At 35.9% G+C, this 19,590-nt stretch overlaps 1 long non-coding RNA gene across 1 annotated transcript in view; it reads right to left on the reverse strand.

Annotated features, from left to right (window-relative positions):
• Positions 1–14,936: 14,936 nt before the first annotated feature.
• Positions 14,937–19,590, reverse strand: part of LOC140856975 (uncharacterized) — a 146,973-nt gene continuing 142,319 nt past the window's right edge. The window contains exons 2-3 of the long non-coding RNA XR_012140478.1: positions 15,105–17,892; positions 14,937–15,024 (exon numbers count right to left, since the gene is read on the reverse strand). This is a non-coding gene — a long non-coding RNA (uncharacterized lncRNA). The remainder of the gene's footprint in view (positions 15,025–15,104; positions 17,893–19,590) is intronic.

A 19,590-nucleotide genomic window follows, 5' to 3' on the forward strand; every position in this document is an offset into this window, starting at 1 on the left:
GACATTATCTATAAAATCTTGCCGCCAACTTATTTTTTTTCTTTATGTGTGTTAATATTTTGAGGAGATTTTTTGTGAAAAATTAGTTTGAGAACTGATTTACCATGAAAAATTATGGGAAGGGATGTCCCATATTTTTTTGGGCATGTTTTGGCATAGAATTAGGAGAGGGCGCAATATCTCTTGGAAGAGTCCAAGATCTCTTGGACTCTTCACCCAACTTATTACATGCCAATAAAAAGGGGTTTGTTCTTCTTTTTTATGTGTATTAGAGGCTAAAGAAAAGGGCTTTCATAGTGAGAAGTCTTTGGGCATGAGTTCATGGTGTGAAAAGAGAAGGAGAGTTCTTTCTTTTTGGGTGTACGCAAAAACCTGAATTCTAAGTTTTTGTTCCTAAGGGTTTGGAAAGAGAGAAAAAATAAGAGAGAAATTATTTCTTCTCCACCTTTCTTCTACCTCTTCATCTCCTCTAGAAGTCCATCTTCAACTTCTAAAAAGATTTCAAAAATTTGAAGAAAGGATCTAGATCAGCCAAGAAGAAGGTCTTCACGCGAGCTAGCACTTCCGAGAAGACCGATTAGATCGGGACTTCGAGTGGATCTCCTATAAAAGTCGGACATGTGTGCGGCTGCGAGCAACCAGTAAGGATCATCTTCACTATATTTTTCAGCAGCGGCGATCACCGACCCGCATTCAGATATCAAGTTTTGAACTCAAGTAGGTATAGATTTGATCTACAGCTTACATCCAAGCATGCAGATTTTATCGTTTGGATTTTTTTAGATTTTATATGCAACATATCATATCATAAATCCTAGAGTAGATTGACTTGATGATTAGATCATATATATATTAGATTAATATGATTAATTTATTTATTTTTTACAGTAATTTATTTAAAAATATTTTGAAATACATGCATAAAATCGCTTACATTTTCCAACAAGAATGTCCTTGTGCCCTTATCTCAGAGATGTTCCACTCCATCTCAAGTTCCTCCCTCTCCTCCACCTACTCGGGCAACTCCATCCAAATTGTCTTTCATGTCTAGGGTTGTATGTATGGGTAGAAAAGTGGATTTTGATTTTTTAGAAGCAGTGTTTCTTATTTGGGCAAAAAATCAAAAGGTTAGGTTGGGAGCATTTGTGCTCTCTTAATAGTTTGACCTACCCCAACCTTGTAAAAAAATTTTATTCTAACTTAAAATCTGGACATCAAGTCATTGACACCAAGGTTAGAGATGTCCAAATTGAGTTAGATGTAGAATGGTTGGCGAGGACCCTAAGAATGGCTATTGAAGGGAGCTCATTAGATAAATTAGAAAAGAAATCAATTGGACTGAAATATATTTTGGGCAAAGAGGTTGCAAATGAATTAGAGGAGTTTGGGCAAAGAGGTTGTTAATGAATTAGAGGAGGTGAGAGCAAACAAACTTAGTACTAAGGTGCATCTCCTGTGTCATATGGCAAATCAGTTCTTCCCCAAGATGGAAATATTTGATTTTGTGTCGGGAAGAGATACTGCCTTCATATATCATGTAATTAGAGAAATACCTATGTGTTTGCTAGCCCTGATCATCAGATATAGGGAGGATGCTACAGGTAGGATGAGGGCCTCTCTACCTTATGGTATGGTTCTGATTCTTATCTTTCAAGAGTATGGTATAGATATTGAGGGGGAAACTACTAGAGCTTTCATGCATACTAACATATACAATGACCAATCACTATAATGGATGAATTTTCAGAAGGTTAACGATCACTGGATCCACAAAGGAGAAGCACAGAGTGAGGATTATGATGATGAGGCTCCAGCCATGATTCCTATTGTTGATATCAAATCTGAGGAGCCATCAAAACACAGGCAGAGTTAGTTACTGATCGTCCAGAGAGCTCAAATAGACCATCTATTAGATTGGATGAAAATGCACTAGTAGAGAGGGTTTCTATCCAGATCATGGATACAGTCTGTGTGGAGATTCAGAGATGTACCTCAGAGGCTATGTCATTACTCAGAGAGGAGACTGTCAGATCAGTTCAAGCGACCATTTCTATGAGGGATGCTTAGGGATAGCCATTCGGAGATACTTGTCCACCCTTATCATCTCTGGCTGGTGTTGCTCCTAGATTGACTTTGATGATTACAAAACAGTTTGAAGGGATACAAATATTTTTTATTTTGAAAAAGTCCTTATGCTCTACAGGGGCAAAATCGTAATTTCATCAAAACTCTGATTTGATAGTATCATCTTGTAGAACAAATGATTTGTGATCTATTGGTGAAGATTTCATTATTTTTGGACTTATATTTTTGAAGTTATGAAGGTTTGAAGTGCATGAGTCGACTCATGAGTCGACTCATGGCACAATGAGCTGATTGGCACGCAAAAATCCTGTTGGCATGCGACCTTTTTTGGCTTGGCACGGCTTGTGAGTCGACTCATGAGTCGACCCACAAGGCATGAGTCGACTCATGAGTCGACCTCTGTTAGTGTAGGCCAAAATTTTCAGAAACTTGATTTTCTGGATGTTGCATCAGAGGTCGACTCATGAGTCGACCCCTGAAGCATGGGTCGACTCATGCTTCAGGGGTCGACTTATGAGTCGACCCCTGCGACAGGATTTGCCTGTAACGGCTAGTTTTTGGCCAGATTTAGTTGCTTTTAATGCTCACCTTTTGTGCTCTAACGGCTCTTTTTCTGCCTAGTTTGTTTTCCTTTATTTCTTAAGGCTATAAAAGGTTTCAAAAGGTGGAAAACAATAAAGAGAGACATCAAATATCCAAGAGGCATTCAAGAGATTTGAAAAGAGAAAAGAAAGAGCATTCAAGAGGGCATTCAAGTGCATTCAAGAGAGGGTTTCTCAAGCCAACTTCTCAACCTCATTCAAGAGCTCATTTAAAGCCTTCAAGAAGCCTTCAATCAAAGCTCACCAACTCCTCAAGCTTTTATTCCTTTTCTCATCCATTTTGAGGAAATCAAAGAAGGGCTTCTTCTTTTGAGTAAAGCGTATTTATTGTTATTCTCGCTCATTTAAGGAGCTATTCTTGTACTTATTTGTGCTCTAAACTGATTTTATCTTGTGAGTAATTGTTTTGTTTTGGAGGGTTTCCAAAACAAGGGAAGGTTGATCCGAACCTGAAATCGGAGTGTATTGGGTCGGCTTGTACCCGGAAAACAAGTGGACTAGCTTGGGATAGCTAGTGTCGGAGGTTCCGACGTTTGTATTCGGGTTGAATACAAAGTATAGTGGATTGGAATTCCCAAGTAGGAGCTTGGGGAGTGGATGTAGGTGCAAGGTTGGCACCAAACCACTATAAATCCTTGTGTTTGTGGCATGCTTTATTGTTTCTCTTTAATTCTCCATTATATCCTTGCATTCTTGCTTTAAGCAATTAATCTCAAACTAAAGTCTCTCTCCTCATTCATCAAGCTTTTGATATATATTTTTCATAAGTAATTAGTTAAGCTTAAATTCTTTAAAACCCAATTCACCCCCCTTCTTGGGTTGCATAGCTGGGCAACAAGTGGTATCAGAGCCCGGTGCTCTAGCCCTTCTTTGATCTAACAATCAAAGAGCCAAAGATCTATGGCAACCCACGTCGGTACTTCTCTAGCCGAGGGGCAATCCACCAACCGACCTTCACTTTTCAATGGGTCTAATTACACCTATTGGAAAGCTCGGATGGAGATATTCATACAAGCACTAGACTATGATATGTGGAGTATCATAGTGAACGGTCCTCACACACCCACCAAGATTATAGATGGTGAGGAGTCAACCAAACCCGAAAGAGAATGGGATGAGGTTGATAAGAAATTGGCACAATTAAATGCTAAAGCTATGAATGTTCTTTATTGTGCACTTGATGCAAATGAATTTAATCGCATTTCTACCTGTGCATCTGCTAAAGAAATATGGGATAGGTTAGAAGTAACCCATGAGGGAACAAATCAAGTAAAAGAGTCTAAAATAAACATACTTGTACATAAATATGAGTTATTTAAAATGGAGCATGATGAGTCCATAACTGCTATGTTTACTCGTTTTACTGATATAATTAATGGTTTGAAGAGTCTTGGCAAATCTTATACTAACAGTGAGCTTGTAAGAAAAATTCTCAGGTCATTGTCAAGAACTTGGGAAGCCAAGGTGACTGCCATCCAAGAAGCAAAGGACTTGAACACTCTACCTCTAGAAGAGCTTCTTGGATCCTTGATGACTCATGAGCTTAGCATGAAGCAACATCAAGAGGATGAAGTCAAAAAGAAAAGAACCATTGCCCTCAAATCCACAGCTTCTCCTGATGAAGAAACTGACGACACAGAAGATGAAGAACAGGATGAAGAGATGGCACTCATCACCCAGAGATTCAAGAAGTTCCTAAGAAAAAGGAAACAGGGGATGAGAAAGAGACCTTTCACAAAAGGGGAACAAAGCAAAGAGAAAGAGAAAGATCAACCCCTTATATGCTATGAGTGCAAAAAGCCGGGGCATTTCAAATCCGAATGTCCACAACTGAAGAAAGGTCCCAAAAAGTTTAAGAAGAAGGCAATGATGGCCACATGGAGTGCGAGCGATGACTCAAGCTCCGATGAGGAGACTTCAACAGAACAAGCCAACCTGTGCCTTATGGCACATGAAAATGAGGTAATTTCTGAAATCCCTAGTGAATTCACTTTTGAAGAATTGCATGAAGCCTTCAATGATTTAATTGATGAATTGAAAAAACTAAGAATGAAAAATAAAGAACTGAAATTGAAAAATCAATCCTTAGTAAAACAAGATGAAAACCTTTCAATTGAAAAATCCACTTTGCTTCAAGAGAACCAAAGCCTAAAGAATGATATTAACAAGCTGAAACCTATAGTAGATAAGTTCACCTTAAGTTCAAACAAACTAAATATGATTCTTGAAAATCAAAAGACCGTATATGATAAGGCTGGACTTGGTTATAACCCCTTAAAGAAACAAAAATTTCTGAAAAATATTTATGTAAACTATTCAAGTAACAAGTCTACCAATATTACTTGTTTTAAATGTGGTAGAACAGGACATAAATCTTACACTTGTGCAAACACAACTATAAAGAAAATATGGGTTCCAAAAGGAACCATTTTGACTAACCAAAAAGGACCCAAGAAAGCTTGGGTACCTAAAACAAAAACTTGACATTTGTTTGCAGGTGTGTCTAGCATCCCATGGAGAAAATAGGAAATGGTATCTGGACAGTGGATGCTCGAGACACATGACTGGTGATGAATCACAATTCATCACGCTTGATGCTAAGGATGGAGGGATGGTCACCTTTGGAGATAATGGCAAAGGAAAGATCATCGGGATAGGTAACATTGGTATCACTCCCTCCAAATATATTAAAAATATTTTGTTAGTTAAAGGTTTAAAGCATAACTTACTTAGCATTAGTCAATTTTGTGATAAAGGGTATAAAGTTGTTTTTGAATCATCTGTTTGTATTGTGACTAGTCCTATTAATGATGGCATCAAATTTATAGATCATAGACATGGCAATGTTTATATGGTAGATCTAAATGATTTAGCCAAATTAGACATGCAATGCCTAGTATCCTTAAATGCTAAAATTAATGAGACTAGTTGGCTTTGGCATCGTAGACTTGCTCACATTAGCATGCATTCTCTGTCAAAATTAATTAAGAAAGAATTAGTTCATGGCTTGCCTAAACTGAATTTTGAAAAAGATAGAATTTGTGATGCATGTCAACTAGGTAAGCAAACTAGAGTTTCATTTAAATCCAAAAATATTATTTCAACTTTTAGACCTTTAGAGCTTTTGCATATGGACTTATTTGGACCAACTAGAACCACTAGTCTAGGAGGAAAACGATATGGTTTTGTAATTATAGATGATTACTCTCGTTTTACTTGGGTTTTCTTTTTGGCACACAAAGATGAAATTTTTCATATTTTCACTAAATTTCATTGAAAAGTCACTAATGAAAAAGGATTTTCAATTCAAAATATTAGAAGTGATCATGGAACTGAATTTGAAAATCAAGACTTTAAAAAATTTTGTGATGAAAATGGAATTGGCCATAACTTCTCTGCTCCTAGAACACCCCAACAAAATGGGGTAGTTGAAAAGAAAAATAAAACCTTAGAAGAAATGGCCCGTACCATGCTTTGTGAAAGCAACCTTCCAAGATATTTTTGGGCGGAAGCTATTAACACAGCATGTTACATTCTAAATCGTGCTTTGATTAGACAATTTTTTAAGAAAACCCCCTATGAACTTTGGAAAGGAAGAAAACCAAATATTGCATATTTTCATGTTTTTGGTTGCCGATGTTTTGTATTAAATAATGGTAAGGAAAGACTTGGTAAATTTGATGCAAAATCAGATGAAGCAATCTTTCTGGGTTACTCCTCCACTAGTAAAGCTTTTAGAGTTTTTAATAAAAGAACCCTAATAGTTGAGGAGTCCATTCATGTTGTCTTTGATGAATCTAACGATCTTCCTTCGAGGAAGAATGAGGGTGTTGATGATGCAGATCCATTAATAGAAGGTATGAAGGAGATCACTCTGAAAGATTCAGCTACTCCAGAGGACAAGGGACAAGAAGACAAACAAGATGAGAGAGGTGAAGAAATTCAAGAACAACCTCAAGGTACAGATGACCTACCCAAGGAATGGAGGTATGTTCACAACCACCCTAAGGAGTTAATTATTGGTGATCCTATGCATGGGGTAAAAACTCGTTCTTCACTAAGAGAAGTGTTTAATCATTGTGCTTTTGTATCTCATCTTGAACCAAAAACCATTGAAGAAGCTGAAAAAGATCATAATTGGATTAACGCAATGCAAGAGGAACTTAATCAATTTGAAAGAAATAATGTTTGGACTTTGGTTTCAAGACCTAAAAACTGTTCAATAATTGGCACAAAATGGGTCTTTAGAAACAAATTAGATGAGCATGGTAATGTAATTAGAAATAAAGCAAGATTGGTTGCTAAAGGATATAATCAAGAAGAAGGAATTGATTTTGATGAAACCTTTGCACCTGTTGCTAGATTAGAAGCTATTAGACTTCTACTTGCATATGCTTGCTTTATGAAATTCAAATTATTTCAAATGGATGTTAAAAGTGCATTTTTAAATGGATTTATTGCTGAAGAAGTTTATGTAGAACAACCCCCTGGATTTGAAAATCATGCTTTTCCTAATCATGTTTTTAAATTAAATAAAGCTTTATATGGATTAAAACAAGCACCTAGAGCATGGTATGATAGACTAAGCAAATTTTTACTAAATAATGGTTTTTCAAGAGGTAATGTAGATACAACCCTCTTTATCAAAAGAAATCAAAATGATATGTTAGTTATACAAATTTATGTTGATGACATAATTTTTGGGTCTACTAATGAATCTCTTTGTCAAGACTTTGCTAAGCTTATGCAGGGGGAGTTCGAGATGAGCATGATGGGAGAACTCACCTTCTTCCTCGGACTTCAAATCAAACAATCAAAAGAGGGAATCTCCATCGCCCAAAGCAAGTACACCAAGGAACTACTCAAAAGATTTGGAATGGAGAACTCCAAACCCATTGGCGCACCAATGAGTCCCTCATGTAAGCTTGACAAGGATGATGAAGGTAAATGTGTAGACTTAAAATACTATAGAGGCATGATTGGATCATTATTGTATCTAACTGCAAGTAGGCCTGATATCATGTTTAATGTTTGTTTATGTGCTAGATATCAATCTAATCCTAAAGAATCTCATCTGAATGCTGTTAAAAGAATCCTTAGATACTTAAATGGTACTCAAATTTTAGGGTTATGGTACTCTAAGGACTCACAAATTGATCTATTAGGATATTCTGATGCTGACTTTGCTGGATGTAAATTAGATAGAAAAAGCACAAGTGGAACTTGTCAATTTCTTGGAGTTAACCTAATCTCATGGTTTAGCAAGAAACAAAATTCGGTAGCACTGTCTACGGCTGAGGCCGAATACATTGCAGCCGGAAGTTGTTGTGCTCAAATCTTGTGGATTAAGCAACAACTCGAAGACTTTGGAATTAAACTTAATGAAACACCAATAAGATGTGACAACACAAGTGCCATAAATCTATCTAAAAATCCTATTCAACACTCAAGATCCAAACATATTGAAATAAGACATCACTTCATAAGAGAACATGTTCAAAACAAAAATATAATTCTTGAATATGTTTGCACCGAAAATCAATTAGCTGATATCTTTACAAAGGCCCTTAGTGAGGATAGATTCTGTGAAATTAGGAGAAATCTAGGAATTCTTGATCCATTTGCCTGAATTAATTTTTCAATTTTCAATGATTTATTGTCAAAATTTCTTAGAGCTTAATTTTCAATACCTTTTTTGGTCCCAAAAGCTTAAGTTTTTCATTCTAAAAACTTATCTTAGAGCTAAACTCCTTCTTCCCAAATTTCAAATTTTTCTGGAATTTATCCATATTTTTTCTGATTTTCTGAACTTCATGAGTCGACCCCCATGAGTCGACTCAATGGCAAACTTGTAAATCCCACCAACTTCCAAACGGGCTTAAGGTTTTTATATAAAGATTGCTGTTCGTGAGCCGACCCACACGGTCGTCTTCTTCCTTCCAAAACCCATCCTCCCCACTTCCATTAGCTCCCATTCCAAGACCCAAGCTTGTGGAACTTCTCCCGCCTTCTCTCCACTGCAAATCGCCTCTTGGGGAAAGGTCTTTTTGTGACTTCTTCCCTTGTTCATCACGGTTGGAGCGTGCCCTAGCACTCCACCGTCCCTCTCAAATCCACCCGTTTTCTCCACCATAATTCCATTTCACTCTCTTGTGATCCTTCCTCCACTCTTTCACTTGCTCCTCAAGTCTCCTCGCCTGCTATTGAAGAGATTATGGCTCCAAAGATGAAGCTTTCCCAAAGGAGAAAGTCTGTCCGAGAACTTGAAGAAAATGTCAGAAAGAAAAGGCAAGCGGCACAGTCCTCCACTGCTCCCACTCCAACTTCAGTTCAAGGTCCTTCACATTCCTCTCAAAGCCCCAGTAAGAACCCTCTTTCAGATAGAAAAGTAGAAACCGGGAAAAATATAGACTTCCGGTTCTTTGAAAATGAGGGATTTTCTTTTGCAACCAAGATCAAAAATCAAGGATGAAGTTTTTACTGTACCCTCAAAGAAGTCACCTATGTTGACCTAGTTAGGGAGTTTTATCAGAATCTAATTTATGAAAATGGGTCAGTAACTTCAACTGTAAAAGGGATTGATATTTGTCTGAATCCTGTTATCTTGGGGGAGATTTTACATTTGCCTAGTGAAGGTTATGCATATATGGAACTCCCTGTGAAAGAAGAAGGTGTTAGTGTTATTCTTGGGGGTGCCTACCAAGGGAATCTGAATAAACTGGAAGCAAAGATATTACCTATTGAGATGAGGATTTTACATCAAATGGTTACCAAACTCTTCTTCCCTAGGAGTGGTAGGCACGATCTACTGTCTGGCAGGGATATATGTATTATGTTTCACATTATCACACAGACCCCCCTAAACCTCCCGGCACTTATGATTGAGGCCATGAGAGAAACTCTGAACAGATCTAAGGCACATTTGCCTTTTGGTATGGCCCTGACTAGAGTATTTAGGAGGTTTGGTGTTAGCTGTGAGGGGGAGGCTCCTACCAAGCTATCTCATGTTGACACTTTCAACCTACACACCTTGCACCGAATGGGTTTCACAAAGACTGGTGGTGGTTGGATCAGGGGAGCTGAGGAGAGAGCTGAGGAGACAGCTGGAGACAGAACTGAAGTCAGAGCTGAAGAAGAAGAAGGTCCATCATCTCCTATTCATGACTTCAGGGCAGCTTCACCAGATATACAGTTCTTTCCGGATCCAGAGGCTGGCCCTTCGGAGTTTACCAGGATGCCCACACCAGTGCATCAGCCAGAGAGCAGAGCACCTCCGTCAGAGTTCACACTGTCTGATGATCAGATTGAGCGGATTTCACAGCGTGTGGCTTCATTATTGACTAGTCAGTGGAGCAGTACTACATTTGCACCAGGGGCTACTTCTTCTGATCAGACTTTGACTCCCCACATCTCCACAGTGTATCAGATGATGACAGACCAGTCCATCCGGATTCAGCAGCTTGAGGGCACTATTTTGAGATTGACTGGCAGAGTCCTTGACTTGCAGGGGCAAGTCCTTGACTTGGCCCATCCTCAGCCACAGGAGTCTTCGATTGAGGTCACTGATCTCACTGCAGAGGCTGGCAGACTTAGAGGAGCTCTTGAGGGCGGTTATGAGTTACTAAGGAAGGAGATCAGAGGATCGAGTGACTATGCGACTACCCAGTTCACTGCTCTTCTTCAGGCTGTTTCCAGGGCACTGACTGTACTTGATTCCATCAGACTTACCCTTTCTGTTCAGTCCCTAGCTTCTCAGCGTTCTCAGCCACCCAGTTCCTCCCGCTCGCCTGCTCGTACCAGTACTTCCACTCGTGCCAGAGGCAGACGGGGTAGAGGACGCACTTCTGATTCAGATCCATCTGCTCCTTATCACATTTCTGATGATTCTGATCATTGACTTATCTTGATCATTTCTAGATCCTAGGTGTTAGTGTTTTGTCCTTTCTAGGATCTGTATTTTGGGGCCATGTATCGACATGTGCTAGTTGGCTTTGTATGTTATGATCTATGTACTGAAACAATTATAGTTTTATGATATCATCTTTTTTTTTCCTTTGTAATGATGTTTATCATACTTTGGTTATATATTTCTCCTTTGTGGAATATTGTCTTCTCTTTGTGGTATTATCATCTTATGATTGCTGTTAATAGTTGCTACATTAAGGGGGAGTAAACTCTACAGAAGAAGAAATTAAAGAATGCTTCACAAAAAGGAGGAGTTAACCTTGTGTGATGATGTCAAAAAGGGAGAGAAATTAAACAAAACGAAATCCATCAAAAGCAAAAAACTACAAATTATGAGAAATTAACAAATTAAAAATTTTAAGTACAAATGCCAAGTTTACTGCAAATAAGTACCTTTTAAAATTACTTATACTCTGATTTGCTGTAAACATTTGGATATGCTCTGATAGGCTCCAACCTACTCTGATATATTGAATACATTGCTCTGATACATTGAAAAACTGTTTTTACTACTCTGATACATTGCTAAATTTTTCTCTGATACATTGTAAAATTATCTTCCCTACACTGATACATTGCAAGATTTTCATCTCTCTTGCTCTGATACATCTTAAACTTAAATGCTCTAATACTCTTTCCAAATCAACTATTCAATATGCTTTGGCACACATGACTAGTTTTGAGAATTGAGAAAATTTTTCAAAATACAGTTTGCTCTGATAATAAAATCAAATTTTCTGCTCTAACACCAAAACAATTATCCAATGAGCATATCTTCCAATCTTTAAGCAAATGGACAAACTATTTATGCATATAACCATTTGTATCACATGCCAAAAGAATCATACTCTTTTCAAGCATATGCACCTAAAATGCAATCTTTTGAAATTCATGATTCATATAAATGCTTTTGTTCAAATGTTTTGCCATCATCAAAAAGGGGAAGATTGTTGCTCCTAGATTGATTTTGATGATTACAAAATAGTTTGAAGGGATACAAATATTTTTTATTTTGAAAAAGTCCTTATGCTCTACAGGGGCAAAATTGTAATTTCATCAAAACTCTGATTTGATAGTATCATCTTGTAGAACAAATGATTTGTGATCTATTGGTGAAGATTTCATTATTTTTAGACTTATATTTTTGAAGTTATGAAGGTTTGAAGTGCATGAGTCGACTCATGAGTCGACTCATGGCACAATGAGCTGATTGGCACGCAAAAATTCTGTTGGCACGCGACCTTTTTTGGCTTGGCACGGCTTGTGAGTCGACTCATGAGTCGACCCACAAGGCATGAGTCGACTCATGAGTCGACCTCTGTTAGTGTGGGCCAAAATTTCCAGAAACTTGATTTTCTGGATGTTGTATCAGAGGTCAACTCATGAGTCGACCCCTGAAGCATGGGTCGACTCATGAGTCGACCCCTGCGACAGGATTTGCCTGTAACGGCTAGTTTTTGGCCAGATTTAGTTGCTTTTAATGCTCACCTTTTGTGCTCTAACGGCTCTTTTTCTGCCTAGTTTGTTTTCCTTTGTTTCTTAAGGCTATAAAAGGTTTCAAAAGGTGGAAAACAATAAAGAGAGACATCAAATATCCAAGAGGCATTCAAGAGATTTGAAAAGAGAAAAAAAAGAGCATTCAAGAGGGCATTCAAGTGCATTCAAGAGAGGGTTTCTCAAGCCAACTTCTCAACCTCATTCAAGAGCTCATTTAAAGCCTTCAAGAAGCCTTCAATCAAAGCTCACCAACTCCTCAAGCTTTTATTCCTTTTCTCATCCATTTTGAGGAAATCAAAGAAGGGCTTCTTCTTTTGAGTAAAGCGTATTTATTGTTATTCTCGCTCATTTAAGGAGCTATTCTTGTACTTATTTGTGCTCTAAACTGATTTTATCTTGTGAGTAATTGTTTTGTTTTGGAGGGTTTCCAAAACAAGGGAAGGTTGATCCGAACCTGAAATTGGAGTGTATTGGGTCGGCTTGTACCCGGAAAACAAGTGGACTAGCTTGGGATAGCTAGTGTCGGAGGTTCCGACGTTTGTATTCGGGTTGAATACAAAGTATAGTGGATTGAAATTCCCAAGTAGGAGCTTGGGGAGTGGATGTAGGTGCAAGGTTGGCACCGAACCACTATAAATCCTTGTGTTTGTGGCATGCTTTATTGTTTCTCTTTAATTCTCCATTATATCCTTGCATTCTTGCTTTAAGCAATTAATCTCAAACTAAAGTCTCTCTCCTCATTCATCAAGCTTTTGATATATATTTTTCATAAGTAATTAGTTAAGCTTAAATTCTTTAAAACCCAATTCACCCCCCCTCTTGGGTTGCATAGCTGGGCAACAGCTGGACCTTCATCATGGATCGCCTTGACATACCTTTCATAGGATGCTGGGACTCATGTTGTAGAGCTATAATTTTTTTAGTAATCCACATTTTGATTTCATGTATTTTGGATGTATTGATCACTTTTTGTACTCACTACCTTTGTAATTATCTTTTGGAAATCAATGAATGAAAGATGATCTTTTATGAAAATTCAATGTGTGACTACACTATAAGAAATTATGGAATCTCCGATATTTCAAAAATACTAGCAAAAATAAAAAAAAAATATCGCCCATCATATCTCCCATATTTTTTAAAAATGTTGGATAAGTATGGGCTAATGTGATGTGGGGGATTGTATTCCCACATATCCCCATATTTGTAAAATATTGGAGATTAATATGATGTTCGGATTATATCCCCATATTTGTAAAATGTGGGGATTTAATTCTTTTAGCAGTATTTTTCTGAATATATCTTTCCCAACATTTACAAAGTGTTGTAGTTTTTGCCAGCACTTACATGTGTTGGAAAAAATCATTTATAATGGCTATTTTTTTAAATATTATTTTTTTTACGGCATTTCTTAATACAAGAAATTTGTTGCTTTTGGGGATACTTTATCATATTTTTTTCCAACATTTATAAGTTTTAAGAAGGGCATATACCATAGAGTTTTTATTTATATTTTGCCATATTTGAAAATGAGGGGTTTTAGCATTTATTGTGGCCTTTTATAAGAGCTTTTTTGATAATTTTAATGATATTTAAATCTATGAAAATGCTGTATAAAATATCTATATTTTTTTTTGAGAATACATTTTTTGATCCATCATTGATATCCACAAGAATAAAATATATAACAAAAGCTAAATTTATTAACTGAAACAAAAGAGGTTGCTTTACATGGTAACACATACTAAATAGCATACAAGAACAAACATAGTCATAACAACCAAACTAGAAAAGTTTTTTATTAAAACAAATAAAATTATTTATGCTCAATGTCGATGCATGGTAACTACAAATGATTTCTTCTACTAATCTTCACCAACTGCCACATGCAAAAATAAAGGAATGCATAATTAGCTTATGATACAAAGGTATTTTATTTGTCACAAAAAATGAATTCATATAAATATATAAATAGTTTGTATTAGTATAATGCATAAGTTGAAGGCCAGGCAATCGAGTATTTCACTGCATCCACAATTCTTCTTAGCCAATCCCGTGGTCTTATTAAAGACTCTTGAGATACACAGAGCATATTAACTTGTACTTTTCAAAATTGATGTCCAAGTACATCATTTCCTACCATGATGAATGGATCTTTACTAAGTACAACTCCTTGTGCAATAGATTTGTGAGGAAACTTATAGCCTTTCAGGACAACATCGCTTTCAATCTATAATATTCATCAAGAAATAAAATAAATCAAAAGCTAAAAAAAAGCTTGATAGATTGCAACCGTAACTATATGAACTAAAAAAAATAAATAAAAGGTTAACAAGTATTTAGCTTATCTCAATAGAAACAGAACATTATAACTTTATCCTTTTTGAAATACCCTGCATCTAAATAGGCAAAATCATTTCAATTTTGAAAAAAAAGATAAATGGACTTGGCTTACATTTGAGTATATATAGAATATGGTTTTAGAGTTAGAAATGAAGTTGTTGAGCAGTTAGAGGAATTAAAATTATATTTATATATATATATATACACACACACACACACACACACACACATACGTGTGTGTGTGTGTGTGTGTGTATAGACACACACACATATATGTGTATATACATGTGTATTAAGTAATTGGCTAACCTACTCATTCATTTTGTCATAACTGACATGCACATATCATATTTGCATGAGCATAAAAATCAAATTAAAAAAAATTATAGGATTTTAGAAAACAAGGCTAACAAAAATGCAAAAAGCAAAGGTATAACTAAATACCCTGGCAGGATGTAGCAACATGGCGATTCGAAGAAGATGAGTTATTTTGTGTCGGTGTCTCATCATTATCACTGGAGGCAGCAATATCCTATATGAAATAAAGAGTTAAGTTTTATCTATACATTCAAATTAGATAATTATAATAATATATGCTAAAAGTAAATGTACTTGTCTAATTTAAGAAGTTGTGGCATGTTTGTCAGCTTCAGTATGTCCGCCTTGCATAGATTCAATCAATGCCGTTAAATCTACAAACTGGACTTTCACATCAGCATTTTCTTGTCGAACAGACTGTAACTTCGATGAACCTCGTTTGCAATGTCTATTTGCATCTTTGTACTCTTTACGGAACTAAAATTTTTGCCCCAAAGATCAGCAGGACAAACATCCAATCCGTATATCCTGATATAACCATGTTTCTCCTTACCAAAGATTTGAGAGAATTTATCATTTGGATTGATATTATCCTCAGACTTTGATTGCAGATTGATAAGCCTTTCAAGCTCAGCCTGTATTGATGGTCAAATAAATTTTAATCAGTAAATCAATAAATTAAATTAGATAATTTCTTTATTGCCGCATTGTGTACAAATAATTTTCTCTGCTGATTCCAACTCTATAGGGGTCCCATCCTTGTCTCTATGTGTTTCAATGAAAATTTCAGCTTTTCAATGAAAACTTCAGCTCTTGTTGGTTCCCTTCCATTAGCCATTTTTTCTCGCTACATATAATTAACAAAAAGATAATATTAATAAAATAATTATGGGTATGAAAATAATAATTATGAAAGGATAATTTGCATGATGGGATTCATTTGCAAGGAGGCCTTATATGAAAGGGCAATTTTCAGTAATGATTTTCCTCTAATCTACTTTTGATAAAAAAAATTCTTTATTCCCTGCATATATTATCAAACTTGAAGAAAAGTATACGCCTTCTTAGTCTTTATACAGTGAGCAATTGGTGGATCATAAAATGTTGCTATTTTTCATGCTAAAGATGTGACAGAGTAAAACTAATATTTTTTTACATATAAAAACAACTGTTTAAGTGTTTTAGAAAACTTCTTTCATAAAGATAAAACTCCCAGTATGAACAAAAGATGCATTTTTTTTTTTGGATGAAGCGGGAGGTTATACTACCCCTATTTTATTAATGGGAGAATATTCACAGAAGGAGGGTAATAGATCAACTTGAGAAAGCTTATTCCATGCCCAAAGCTGCAAAGGGAATGCAGTTACATTTTACTGTTTTCAGGTTCTACGAATACTGATTTTCAGATATAGGTTTTTAGATTTTCAGATATAGGTTTTCAGAATTTCAAATTTGCAGATGTAGTTATAAGTTTTCAGAAATTCATATATAGGCTTTACAGATTTCAGATTTTTAGATACAGATTTTTAGAAATTCATATTTTCAGATAAGGTTACAGGTTTTCAGAATTTCAGATATAGGCTTTGCAGATTTTTAGATTTTCAGATACAGATTTTTAGAATTTCAGATTTTCAGATGCAGTTACAGATTTTCAAAATTTCAGATATAGGCTTTGCAGATTTTTAGATTTTCATAGTATGCCTTTAGTTTCTGCTACGTTCTTCATCCAAAATGAACCAAGGCTTTGCCAAAGATACTTTTTATTTTGACTAGAATTTGTTTGAGATTGAATGGACAGCTATGTGGTTAGATATCATGTGTTGGAGTGCTCGATGGTTCTATGGTCTACAGACTACAATCATTAGATTTTTAAGCAGGCCACTTACAAGGAAAAAGAAAATTTTAGCTAAATTTAGGGTGCGTTTGGTTAGCCATTAAAAAAGTACTTTTTTTGCTTTTGATTTTTAAAAAGCAAAAATCAAAAAGCAATGTTTGGTAATACCATGAAAAACAAAAAACAAAAATCAAAATAATCAAAATAATTGCTTTATATGCAAAGCAAAAATTTTTTGCTTTCTAAAATTTACTTTTCTACTTTTTTTGCTTCCCCACATCTCTAAAATGCCCAATCAAAAGTAAAGAGCCTGAACCCTTCTCCCTCGTCGAGCTCTTCACCTCTCCGAATCCTTCTCCCTCCCTTTTCGAACCCTTCTCCGTCATCGAGCTCTTCACCTGCCATCCTCAAATGTTGCTTTTTGCTCTATAGCAACATAGTTACCAAATATATTTTTACTTTTTTGCTTTTACTCAATAGCAAAAATAAAAAAAATAAAAAATACTTTTTGAAAATCAAAAATCAAAAGATGTAACCAAACGCACCCTTAAGGATTGCTGGTTGTTTGACAAGCTATTATCTCCAAGGCATTCTGTTCATGGGTAGAAACTAGAAACAACTCTCTAGGGGATAAGGGGTTTCTTATGTTAATTTGTGCCTCACAACGCAAGCAAAATGAAATGGGATGTATGAACCAACATTGCTGCAAGGAAATGAGTCAAAGATAGAAACGAAGGTTCCAACTTTATATGAATCAATGAGGTAAATGAACTATTACTCCATCCATTCATGCATTTAATATTTAGTAATTGAATAAGGAGAGCTAATTTACTAAATTTCTTGCAACCAGGATATAGTTCCTGATCAGCTTCATCAACTAACTTGCATAATTTTTTAGCTTCTGCATTAGGCTCCTTATTATGTTCATTAGGTAGATTGGCCATTTCACCTTCGAGGGTTGCGATTCCAAATGCATCTTGCAACATCCCATGCATGTCATCTTGATCATCATATGCATCAGAGTCACGATCCAATATAGCAAATGGATTACCTTCTCCATGGTAAACCCAATTGGTGCACCCTTTTAGAAAGCCATCACATATGAGATCATCATAGACATTTTCTCAACTTTTCAACAAGCAATTATTGCAGTTGATGCATGGGCACAAAATCTTTCCTCCCTCAGATGCATTAGCAAATGCAAAGTCAAGAAATTGAGCGATCCCCTTTAAATACAAGTCACTCACCCTATATTGTTTAATAACAAATTAGAAAAAAATATTTGGAAGCTATATGGACCACCAAATTACCTAGACTCATTAATCCAACTCTTATCCATCAAGAGAAATTCTTATGCACTTCAACCAGTGTTCCTGAATATCAATGATGTATGAAAAAATAAAATAATGAGAAAAAGAGTTAAAAAAAAAAGTCAAATTCCAACCATTCAAATATTAAATTATAGCTTCCTACAAACAAAAGGTGCAATAGGCAAATACAATGCCCTGACATCCAAACAGGCCATTAAAATGTATATTGAAACTATGAAAATAAAATATAAAAACAGGCACTAGGAGAAGAAAGATGTACATCAAATCAGATATGTTATAGAAAAAATCAGTCCCCTAGCCCACATAGGATGCACAAGAAATTGAATATTTCTCTCTTCGACTATCTCATAGGACTCATAAGATAATCTTGCTAAGTGATTCTACCTTCTACAGGAGGACGGACGGAAGTCTCAAGCCCAAAACTTTCTCTTTCAAGTCATGATCTCTAAATGAGAGAAATCGATATGTTGCACTCTCATTGGACCTCTAAACTTAAAGTTAGTTTGCCATTGTAACTAAGTTAGATCTATTGATTTATATTGTTTCTCTCAATGATGCTCCAATGCAACCTTCATCCTAGCCTTTCCCCTTTCTTTCTGTTTTTCTACAATTAAGATTTGTTACCAAGAGAAATCTCATCATATCATGGCTTATGATGGTTAGTACGATATAATCTACTGACAATGCAATAATGCATCTACTAGAAGCAGTGAAATGAACAGGAGATAAAACAGAGTGGTTGAGACATGTGGCTACTTTATGATGGAATATATGCAAGAAAAAAAAATTATTCAAGAAACAAAAGCTTCTCTAGATAATGCAAAAGTAGTGCAGCATACATAGTGAACTTAATGCTGATCTGAGATGCAATCAGGCTCGGCTACACGTTGTGAGAAAAATACAATTTCCAATCAATACATAAATTCTGTCATCATAGCTACCTACTCAAGTCTGTAAATTTAATGTTCCTTGAATGAAGATATACTGGAAGTTGTGACTTCTCCATAACTTACTAGTGTAGGTAACATTTTTTAGAATGATATAATAGTGCAGGGTCTCAAAAGCAAGCAATCGTTGAGGGCAGATGCTTATTCCCTTGCATTCCATAGACATTAACATTATGGCTACATTTTAGAGTGTAACCATTCTTTATTGCCCTCCAATTGATTCGACTACTTTTAATTATACTCATAGGACAGTACAATACACATTTCCAGAGCACTCCTCTTATCTATGTGTGATACTCTGTTCTCAAAGGGTTTGTGCCATCGTGTATTCTTCTACAGCATACTTAAGAGAAGGCTTCAATTCAGTCAAATTTTCATACTTCTCGGTCATTCTAGATTCTGGTTATTTAATTTATGCTGTTACACTTGAAATGCTACTCTATATAATTGTGGTGGCTTTCTCATTATCTTCTATCAAATATATCTCTATTTTGACAGCTATGGAGTGCCATGCATTCATCTTTAGATCATATACTATGATGGAGTTATTTTAATGGCATCTCTCCCCGTTGCTTGGTTACTTTCATTGTTCTTATCATGCTGCAATTTGCCTTTAACTACTTGAATCTCACCTGCGGTGGAAGTTTACTGGCCTTTCATTCCAACAC

This window comes from Elaeis guineensis, chromosome 4, assembly GCF_000442705.2.
Source record: "Elaeis guineensis isolate ETL-2024a chromosome 4, EG11, whole genome shotgun sequence".
In the NCBI taxonomy this organism is placed as follows: Eukaryota; Viridiplantae; Streptophyta; class Magnoliopsida; order Arecales; family Arecaceae; genus Elaeis; species Elaeis guineensis.